This window comes from Nilaparvata lugens, chromosome 3, assembly GCF_014356525.2.
Source record: "Nilaparvata lugens isolate BPH chromosome 3, ASM1435652v1, whole genome shotgun sequence".
Lineage (NCBI taxonomy): Eukaryota > Metazoa > Arthropoda > Insecta > Hemiptera > Delphacidae > Nilaparvata > Nilaparvata lugens.
The window spans coordinates 6,202,439-6,212,857 of NC_052506.1; the positions used below are offsets into that span (position 1 = coordinate 6,202,439).

Genomic DNA, 10,419 nt, shown 5'->3' on the forward strand with positions numbered 1-10,419 from the left:
TATGGAGCAATAACATTGTCTACTAACGCTTTTCCAGTGTATCAACTTTTTCATTTCACGTATTTAGATTCTTGAAAATTTTCAACTTCATTTTTTTCATACAATTTGAATGAACTTGAAATATTTAACATCATTAGAATCGATTATTCATTCGATGTAAGTACGGAGAATTTTAAAGTTCTAGGTCAATCTTGAGGGATTAAACGACGATGTATTTGAAGCTACAGTGAATAAACTGTATGCTCAGTGTGGCACTGTGTTTACTTTTCAGGTAATGGAGACTTTTTGATTCCACTGTTTTTAGTTTATTCAACTACAATAATTCCATCTGTGATATTAACTTTGTTTTTAATTATATAGACTATATTGCATGTATATTGAGGTGACATTTTGTAATGTATTTATGATGTGTATTGTTCGATGAAATGTTTATGACCTGTGTTAATATTGTATTATATACGATGCATAACATGGAAATAAAATTGAATTGAATTGGTAACTCTATCACTTTTTTACTGAACGTGACGTCACGCTGGCGTTCCCCCACTTCTTTGAATCTTACATCTGAGTGATCAACCTTCTGTCTACTAACGTTGGAAAAAAAGGCCCTAGTATTTAGTAAACAGATTGATTGTGTTTACCTGTCAGTAGTGGTGTCGGCCGAGTTGAGTGGGAACTTGAGCTCGATAACTTCGCCGTTCTTCTCTCGCAGCTGTCCCTGGTTCTCCATGTAGTACTGCACCAGCTCTGACAGAGTGGCGAACTTCTCACCGCCATACAGGTCGTACAGGTCTCCGGTGCTCTGGATCTTTATATGCGTCACCGAACCGTTGCGTCTGCAACAAAAGCACACCAATACTAAAGTCAGCTTGCATATCAATCAATTCAACCAAACACCGATTCAGATATACAGAGTGTTTACGAACTCCCTACCAAAACACTAGGGCTTTGTTCCTGGGTAAAAAACATATCTGAATATCATACTTAAATTGTCCGTAAGTCTTCAGTTACTCACACAGCGGACATTTTGCTTTTTTCACTCTTTTTTCTCAAATAATGGTTTAACATACAAAATTGAAACTTTGCACAATCATTTATAAGAACTGGACAAAGCTACAAAAAATTATGATAATTTTTCAAATTCATAAAACTAAATGGCGATTATTTCAAATGTTGATTCTTAAATAACTCAGAAACCGATGGTTTTACAAAAACATTACAAAAATAACTTTTTTAGCGAATATAATTGCCTATCGATTGGTACCAGATGTTCTAAGATTGGACCAATATTAACTGAGATATAGCGGCGGGTACTAGACTATATCGGCCGGAATATATCATTTTAGCATTTACAACTGTAATAAATTCAGCCATGACCGTCAATTTAACGTGCCCATCTAATAAGACGGGGTCAAAAACTTTTGGTGATGAGCGGGTTTGAACCCGGGAACTCTTGGCTGCTACGGAAGCATTCTATCCACTACACCAATCTCTCAAATATCATAGAGATATTACATGAAAACGAATTGATATCAATGGTTATCAAAATCACTGGTTTATAAACACAATTTGAGATACTGATTTCGGTGTTACACCATTATAAATCTCAATAGTTTACTAGAGATTGATAATGGTTTATAACCGAAACTAGTTACTCGAATCGGTTTAATAAACCAGTGGTATCGACAATATCAAGTCGTTTTTATTTAAGATGGTTACTTACCACATCACCTTCACAATAACACAGAAAATCATAGAAATACTCTGAAGCCAAAAAGTGAATTATTCGGATTTGACTATAAATTCTTACAAAACATTCTAGTTTACAATGTTCCTAATGTATTCTGTGACAGTGATGTTAGTATAAAGGTACGTACAGATATACGCACCGCGAACATGAGCAATTCACTTTAATCAGCTGACTATATCTGTATTTTTACAGAAACGGTATAAGATATAGATATAAAAAGCTTGGCATCAGCTGATTAAAAATGAATTGCTCATGTTCGCGGCGCGTATATCTGTACGCACCTATATCTGTACTTCTCAAATACAACTAAATTTCGCGCATTCATCTCAGGACTTAGGAGTGCTGACGAATACGTATATGATAACATTGGATGCGTGTATGTCCAAGTGCCTGATATGCATGAACCGAGGAACAAAATCTGAAAAGAGCCATTGAAATACGTTGCAGCTTTTCTGTAGCTGTTCACACTTGACGCAACCAGCAAGTGCATGCGTACAGTGTGAGTGTTCTTATTGCTCTTCCCGGATTTTGTTTCTCATATGCGCGCTTGGTCATGCATGACCAAGCGTGCACTTGCAGATACAAGCATCTAGTGTGATCACACCCTAATAATTAGATTGCACCGGCGACAAACGGTCAAAGTCAACTATTTATTTATTGACAAACGGTCAAAGTCAACTATTTATTTAATTTATTAACAATCACAAATCATTACTACAATATAATATATTTGGGAGAGAACAACAGGTATAGCCCAAAACTGTCTCCCGAATTTTGACTTAATCTACTCCTCTTAAAGTAGGCTACAAAATATCAATAAGCTATACAATATACACTGCAATAGTGAAATTATTACACAAAATAAAACATTAGGAGCTACTCCCCCATAAGAGCAAGCTCAAGCTTGGAGAAGAAGCCAGCCAAACTTTGGCAAGCGAATAGAAATTCAGAATCGTTGAACACAATAAAAATAAAAATCTGGTGTGGCGCACTCTCACAACTTTCCTTGCCGTTATAAAAATTGATAACCTGACGCCATTTTTCACGCGTATCTCAAGTCTACTATTCAAAGATCTGAGCCAGCTGGTGACAGGACAATAGCGCTGGAGACACACGAGGTCTGCTATCTCTTCATAGTGAATGATTTAATAGAATCAACAGTTGGCAACAGTTTGCAATTGAATAATCACATTTTCTCGAATTTCGAGCTTGTTTTAAATTAAGGTGAAAATTTTACTAAACATTAATTGTAGAGATTTTCATGCTCATTCTTTCCCACTTGAATTTGTTTGTTTAAATTGTATGTGGAGCCTGATAATTGGGAACCTAAAATCAAACTTTGCATAGATGGGGTGGAGCTCCTGAAATTTTTACAGATATGGGACTTGTGGCAGTTGATAGAGCGTATCAATAACTATTTTAGGTATAAATTTGATCAAAATCGTTGGAGCTGTTTTCGAGAAAATCGCGAAAACCCCTGTTTTTGACTTTTGACAACATTTTCGCCATTTTAGCCGCCATCTTGAATTGCATTTGATCGAAATTGTCGTGTCGGATCCTTAAATTGTTAGAACCTTAAGTTCCAAATTTCAAATCATTCAGTTAATTGGGAGATGAGATATCGTGTACACAGACACACATACACTCATACAGACCAATACCAAAATACCACTTTTTTGGACTCAGGGGACCTTGAACGTATGGAAATTTAGAAATTGGGGTACCTTAATTTTTTCGGAAAGCAATACTTCCCTTACCTATGGTAATAGGGCAAGGAAAGTAAAAACATTAAAAATTTATAAATATCAGATAAGAATGATATAAGCATTCCAATACAAGAGTAAGTCTGAAAATGAAAATAATTATAAGAATAAGAAAACAACAATGTAACAATCATTGAAGCGAAAAAAATTAATGATTGTTGCATATCTGTTTTTTTATTCTTATGTCGATAAGGTACCTACGTACTGTATACGTGTAAGTGGAATAGATTTTGAAAATTTGTAGGACGAATTTAGATGTTGTGGACCCTCTTCATAGGAGATTGTGAATTGTACTAGCCTTGTATGTACTGCTATACACAACACATGTGTCCCACGGAAGGTATTACAGCCGAAGAATATAGATTATAAAATTAAAAAAAAAATGAAATTTGCAACAAAAAAATGACCAGTAAAATTTTTTATCTCGACTTTGTTTTTAAATTACTAGAAACTGTCAGTCAAAATATAATTCCAATAATATGGTTGGAAAGAGGAAGAAATTTTCAATAAATCGCATGTAATTTGTTCAATTGTTTGACGTTTTTGAACTTTTTAAGAGCGTCTACAAATGGAAATTACTGAGATATTGCAATTATTCAAATGCTAATGAATTAATTATTATTATTAAACGAAAATCCAAATTAAATACCGTAATTCACCACGAAGACTCCTCCTGCTACTGCAAATATCGACAACAGGGTAAACAGCTAGATGGAAATTCGATGAGCGCTACTATTCAAAAATAATTTGTCAACCCGGGAATCGAACCCAGTACCTCCTAATTGTCGGTCAGGAATGCTTACCCTTAGGATACTTGCACACACACCGACTGCTGATCGGCGCCGGTAGAATGCCGACAAGCAGCCGGCCACTGCCACTGCGTTCCACCGGTGCCGGCGATATGCCGGCCACACAGTGGCGCCCGTAAGTAAATACAGGCTTGCACACACACTGATTTTTTTCCGACCGTCCTTGCCAGTTCTCGCTACACCATGCTCTATTCCAGTCGACTGCTCTGCTCTTTTGATATTGCGAGGTAATTACGTTTGAAATGGGTGACATAGATAATGATATCCTTATATCGTTAGTGGAAGCAAGACCTGTATTGTGGGATAAGACTTTGGAAACATTTAAAGACCGAAGACCAGGGGATGCATGGAGAGAGGTTTGCTGCACTCTCAAAAAGTATTTTGAGGATCTAGAGGATACAGAAAAAAACGCATTAAGTAGTTTCCTTTATTTAACATTTTATTCGTCTTAATCACTTTTTACCATTCATATGGCTAGAATATTAAACAACAACCTGAAACAGGGTATCTTCCCAGACGGTATTAAAATAGCTAGAGTCTTTGCACTTCACAAAAATCTGGTGTGGCGCACTCACACAACTTTCCTTGCCGTTATGAAAATTGATCACCTGACGCTAGTGTTCCCGCGCATCTCAAGTCTACTATTCAAAGATCTGAGCCAGCTGGTGACAGGACAATAACGCTGTAGACACACGATGTCTGCTATCTCTTCATAGTGAATGATTTAATAGAATCAACAGTTGCCAAGAGTTTGCAATTGAATAATCACTTTTTTCGAATTTTGAGCTTATTTTCAATTTTAGGTGGAAATGCTACTGAACATTAATTATTGTAGAGATTTTCCTCTTGAATTTTTGTTTAAATGGTATCTGAAGCCTAATAATTGAGAATCTAAAATCGAACTTTGCATAGATGGGGCGGAGCTCCTGATTTTTTTTTCAGAAATGGGACTTGTGGCAGTTGATAGAGCCTTCCAATAACTATTTTAGGTATAAATTTGATCAAAATCGTTAGAGCCGTTTTCGAGAAAATCGCAAAAAAACCTGTTTTTGACAACATTTTCGCCATTTTAACTGCCATCTTGAATTGCATTTTATCGAAATTGTTCGTGTCGGATCCTCATAGTGTAAGGACCTTAAGTTCCAAATTTCAAGTCATTTCGTTAATGGGAAATGAGATATCGTGTACACAGACACACACACACACACACACACAACACACACACACCACACACACACACACACACACACACACACACACACACACACGCACGCAGGCGCACACACTCACACTGACCAATACCCAAAAACCACTTTTTTGGAGTCAGGGGACCTTGAAACGTATAGAAATTTGAAAATTGGGGTACCTTAAGTTTTTTCGGAAAGCAATACTTTCCTTACCTATGGTAATAGGGCAAGGAAAGTAAAAATGGCGACAAATCTAAAAAAAATAACTAAAGACCCATTTTCTTTTTGAGCATCTTTTCAAAACATAGAAGCCATAATTCATTTTAATTACCAATAATTTATTATCAAATGAAGATCCCGTAATCTGCACTAGTGTGAATATACCATTACTAGAATATTGCCTTAATCAGGTGGTAAAAAATCGGCCATCCAAGAATCGGTGTGTGTGCAAGTAGCCGTTAAAATTTTGCTACCGATGAAAAATCGGCTGTTAAAAAACCGGCCGTCCAAAATCGGTGTGAGTGCAAGTAGCCTTACACCAAACTGACATATGGTGTAACATGTTTGATTGTCACCAAACTGACAATCTCTGGATAGCATTTAATTTGGATTTTCGTTTAATAATTCATTAGCATTTGAATAATTGTAATATCTTAGTAATTTACATCTGTAGACTGGCTGGCCGCTATGGCTTCGTATAGAATGAGCGCTGCTATCCAGAGATTGTCAGTTTGGTGTAAGGGTAAGCATTCCTGACCGTCAATTAGGAGGTATTGGGTTAGATTCCCGGGCTGACATATACGTTTTGAATAGTAGCGCTCATCGAATTTCCATCTAGCTGTTTATCCTATTGTCAATATTTGCAGTAGCAGAAGTTTTCGGAGTGAATTACAGCATTTAATTTGGATTTTCGTTTAATAATAATAATTAATTCATTAGAATTTGAATAATTGTAATATCTCAGTAATTTCCATCTGTAGACTGGCTGGCCGCTATGTCTTCATATAAAATGAGCGCTGCTATCCAGAGATTGTCAGTTTGGTGTAAGGGTAAACATTCCTGACCCGCAATAAGGAGGTACTGGGTTCGACTCCCGGGCTGACAAATAATTTTTGAATAGTAGCGCTCATCGAATTTCCATCTAGTTGTTTATCCTGATGTCAATATTTGCAGTAGCAGAAGTCTTTGGGGTGAATTACAGCATTTAATTTGGATCTTCGTTTAATAATAATAATTAATTCATCAGAATTTTAATAATTGCAATATCTTAGCAATATACATCTGTAGACTGGCTGGCCGCTATGGCTTCGTATAGAATGAGCGCTGCTATCCAGAGATTGTCAGTTTGGTGTAAGGGTAAGCATTTCTGACCGGCAATTAGGAGGTACTGGGTTCGATTCCCGGGTTGACAAATAATTTTTGAATAGTAGCGCTTATCGAGTTTTCATCTAGCTGTTTATCCTGTTGTCAATATTTGCAGTAGCAGAAGTCTTCGGGGTGAATTACAGCATTTAATTTGGATTTTAGTTTAATAATAATAATTTTTAAGAGCGCTCAAAACTGGAAGAAGAACTGTTTGAAATTTGGCTGTGAACTCGACGAATGTACTTTTTGCAACTGTCAGCGCCCATAAAAAAGTTCAAAAGCGTCAAATAAAGGAACAAGGAATGTTATCAGAAATCTCTTTCTCTTTCTTTCCAACCATATGCTTGGAATTAGATTTTGACTGATAGTTTTCTAGTTATTTAAGTTTTAATTACGGTAAGTAGGCCTATTTCGAAAATATCGAAAAATCGATACATCTCGAGAACATCGGTCGATATAAACAGATTCTACAAGACATTTTTCTTGCAAATTTCATGAAGGATCTATAATCTTCGGCTGTTACAACTTTCATCGAAAAATCGATTCATCTCGAGAACAAAGGTCGATATAAACAGATTCTAGAAGACATTTCTCGTTGCAATTTTCATGTAGAATCTATGATCTTCGGCTGATACACCCTGTATATAATGTAATAAATTGGCAATTTCATCAATCTATTCCAATATTATTCTCCCATACTCACGCACAAGTCTTTGGGCATAATGCACCTCACCTGACAGTCAAAGTGAAGTCGCCAGGATTGCTTCGACTCGGCCGGGCTAGAAACGAGCCGTCGAAGCCCCGTTCCATGAGAAGCACTTCGGCCTCCACGCCCGTTACATTCGGATGAAACCATCTGCAACCAAACACAACATTTATCATACAGAAAATATCCCATAATATTAACACTTTGCACAGAGATATTGTGGAATTTCTCCATGTCAAGGTGAAATGAAAAGATGTTGTCACCACAAAGTGATACAGTATCACCACACATGATACATTATCAACAAAATATGATACAGTATCATCTCAACTTGATACACAACACATGGGATATCTTCTTTTACTGTCTTTTCCCTATAGTATCACCATGTAGTGATACAGTATCACCACACATGATACAGTATCAAAAAAATATGATACAGTATTAAAAAAATATGATACAGTATCAAAAAAATATGATACAGTATCATCTCAACTTGATACACAACACCATAGGATATCTTGTGCTTGATAATATAGTGTGTCATTCATTGTCTCATACTGTGCCGTTCTTACACTCACTCCCGCCAAAATAGTTATAATAGACAGTAGTCGGCTTGAGTAAACTAAAATCGGCGGCTTAAAATTTGGAACATAAAAGACCTATAGGCTACCATGGATATTTTGTAATGATATATTTTTCTATGATTTAATCAAGTTTAATAATTAAGTAGCATTACATGTTTGATCAGCATTTTACAAGTTTACAAAGATTAAATACAGGCATAGCCTTCATGATATCAAACATTTATCTGAAACACCTACAACATATAATCAAGTCTCATTTTATTCATATAAACTGTCTTGCATATCTATGAGTAAGTATGGTTCCTCATTGAAAATGAATGACATTAAAAAAGCGAGTAAAATAAATCAGTACAGAGAAAATATAAATAAAAGTGGATAAATAAGGCGGATACGATAAATTATCACAATGTGGTTGAGAAGCCAACTGTCTAATCTAACCGGAAAATGTGACGCAAACCATCTGAAGCTACAAGATTTTCATTTTAAATCTTCCGAGCGTGTGTTATCAAATGAAATATAAATATTACAAGTAGATAATCCAAATAAGTAGCAACCTATCTATAAGTCTAAACAAATCCATCATACATTAAGAGAATATTTACAAACGTTCATTAACTTATCATAAGCATGGAATATTAGATTCTCAAAATAAAGTTGCAGTAAATTTCAACGTTCCATTGAACTATATTGCTTTGAAATGAGCTGCTTATTAAATTAGTGCTTTGTTCATGATAATGAATGTGATTTATGGTGAAAAGAAAATAAAACTTCAGTACCGTAACATATGCTTTCCAATCTACAATGATTACAATTCAATAATGAAATGATCGCGTAATACTAATTAATTATTATTGCTGGTATAGGCCTAGAATTCAGACACACAATTTTATTTTCTACATGCGCTCAAGGAAATGGGGAAGCTCAAGGAAAACCCTGATAGCTTTTTTCAGCCAAAATGTGCCTATTTTAAAAGGAGCTTGCATTTTTGAATGTATAACTCTATGCTGAGGATGATGCTCACATGAGCTCTAAGCTTGTGCTTGGGTAATGAGACTGATAATGAGAAATGAGATGAGAATGAATAAGTTACAGCTTTAAGTGGGCTCCGATCCATCTAAAGCTTGCATTTGTTTGTTCAACGTATCATTTACTATAATGCTGGTTTAGTTTGTTTTACTCGAAAGAGATTAAATATAGCTGAGGTTATGTTGAGATATAACAATGAATGTAATGTTATTTTTACACTCATTTGTATTAATTAACCAATCACAATCCCATACACATATTTCCAATAATTATCAAGTAGCTTAGAGTACTTCTAAATCTTAAATAATAAATTGGTAGTTAACTGTACTTACAATATAGATATTGCGATTTTTTTCAATAGCCCTTCCCAATTCTAGTTACGTTTCTTCAACATTGTGAAAAAATCAACAAATTACAAGTAGGCTAAAATATAATTTTACTGTAGGCTTGAATAATTCAAATTTTAAACTCTTCGACAAACCCAATTGCTTTTATTTTGTTATTAAAAACACTATATTTAGAATTTATTTACAATTTATATTAGAATTTGTTTCATATACGCTTTGTTTTTTTCATATTTTTATGAGAAGGTTCTAATAGATTATAGTTTCAACTGGTATGAACAGCTATAAACTTGCTAACTCATGCATTATCTCAAAACATCTCAACAACAACTAAGATAAATAACAGGTTTCAAGACGTGAAATAGGAACAATATTTTAGATTAGAAAAAATATACTGTTCAAACAAGAATACTTATTTAGAGCAACGAATTATAACCTATATTCCCCAGTTCGTATAGTTTACGCCCCAAGTTACTATGGTATTTAAATATTACTGAAATGCTATTCGAATAAATAATTTGAAGGACTTAACATAAAATATATGTGTTACTTGTAACCAACAAAAACAATTTTTTAAATAGCCTTCTCCATTTGAATAAATTTATTCGGTTTGCCATAGGTACTGTCAAACAGCTGTTGGGGAGGTATCAATACTATAGACCTTTCAAAAATTCAGAAAATGTATAACATTATAATTAATCTTTATTTCAGTCTTACCTTCTTGAAGTCATGTTAAAAGTTTGAAATTTACTATCAAAACACAGTTAGAAGTTTAGAATAATGACTATTGGCACATAAACACTCATTTATCAGCGTCATGACAAGCTGAAGCTATCGTAAAATGCAGAGCAGAACATCCAAAACCAAAATACAGCAATGATT

The 10,419-nt window shown here is 34.9% G+C and overlaps 1 protein-coding gene across 1 annotated transcript in view; it reads right to left on the reverse strand.

The window, feature by feature from the left end:
• The window catches only part of LOC111045887 (tyrosine-protein phosphatase corkscrew), a 159,987-nt gene extending 149,568 nt beyond the window's left edge, over positions 1–10,419 (reverse strand). The window contains exons 1-3 of the mRNA XM_039422697.1: positions 10,255–10,419; positions 7,608–7,730; positions 642–836 (exon numbers count right to left, since the gene is read on the reverse strand). The gene's annotated coding sequence lies outside the window, so the exon portion shown is untranslated. The remainder of the gene's footprint in view (positions 1–641; positions 837–7,607; positions 7,731–10,254) is intronic.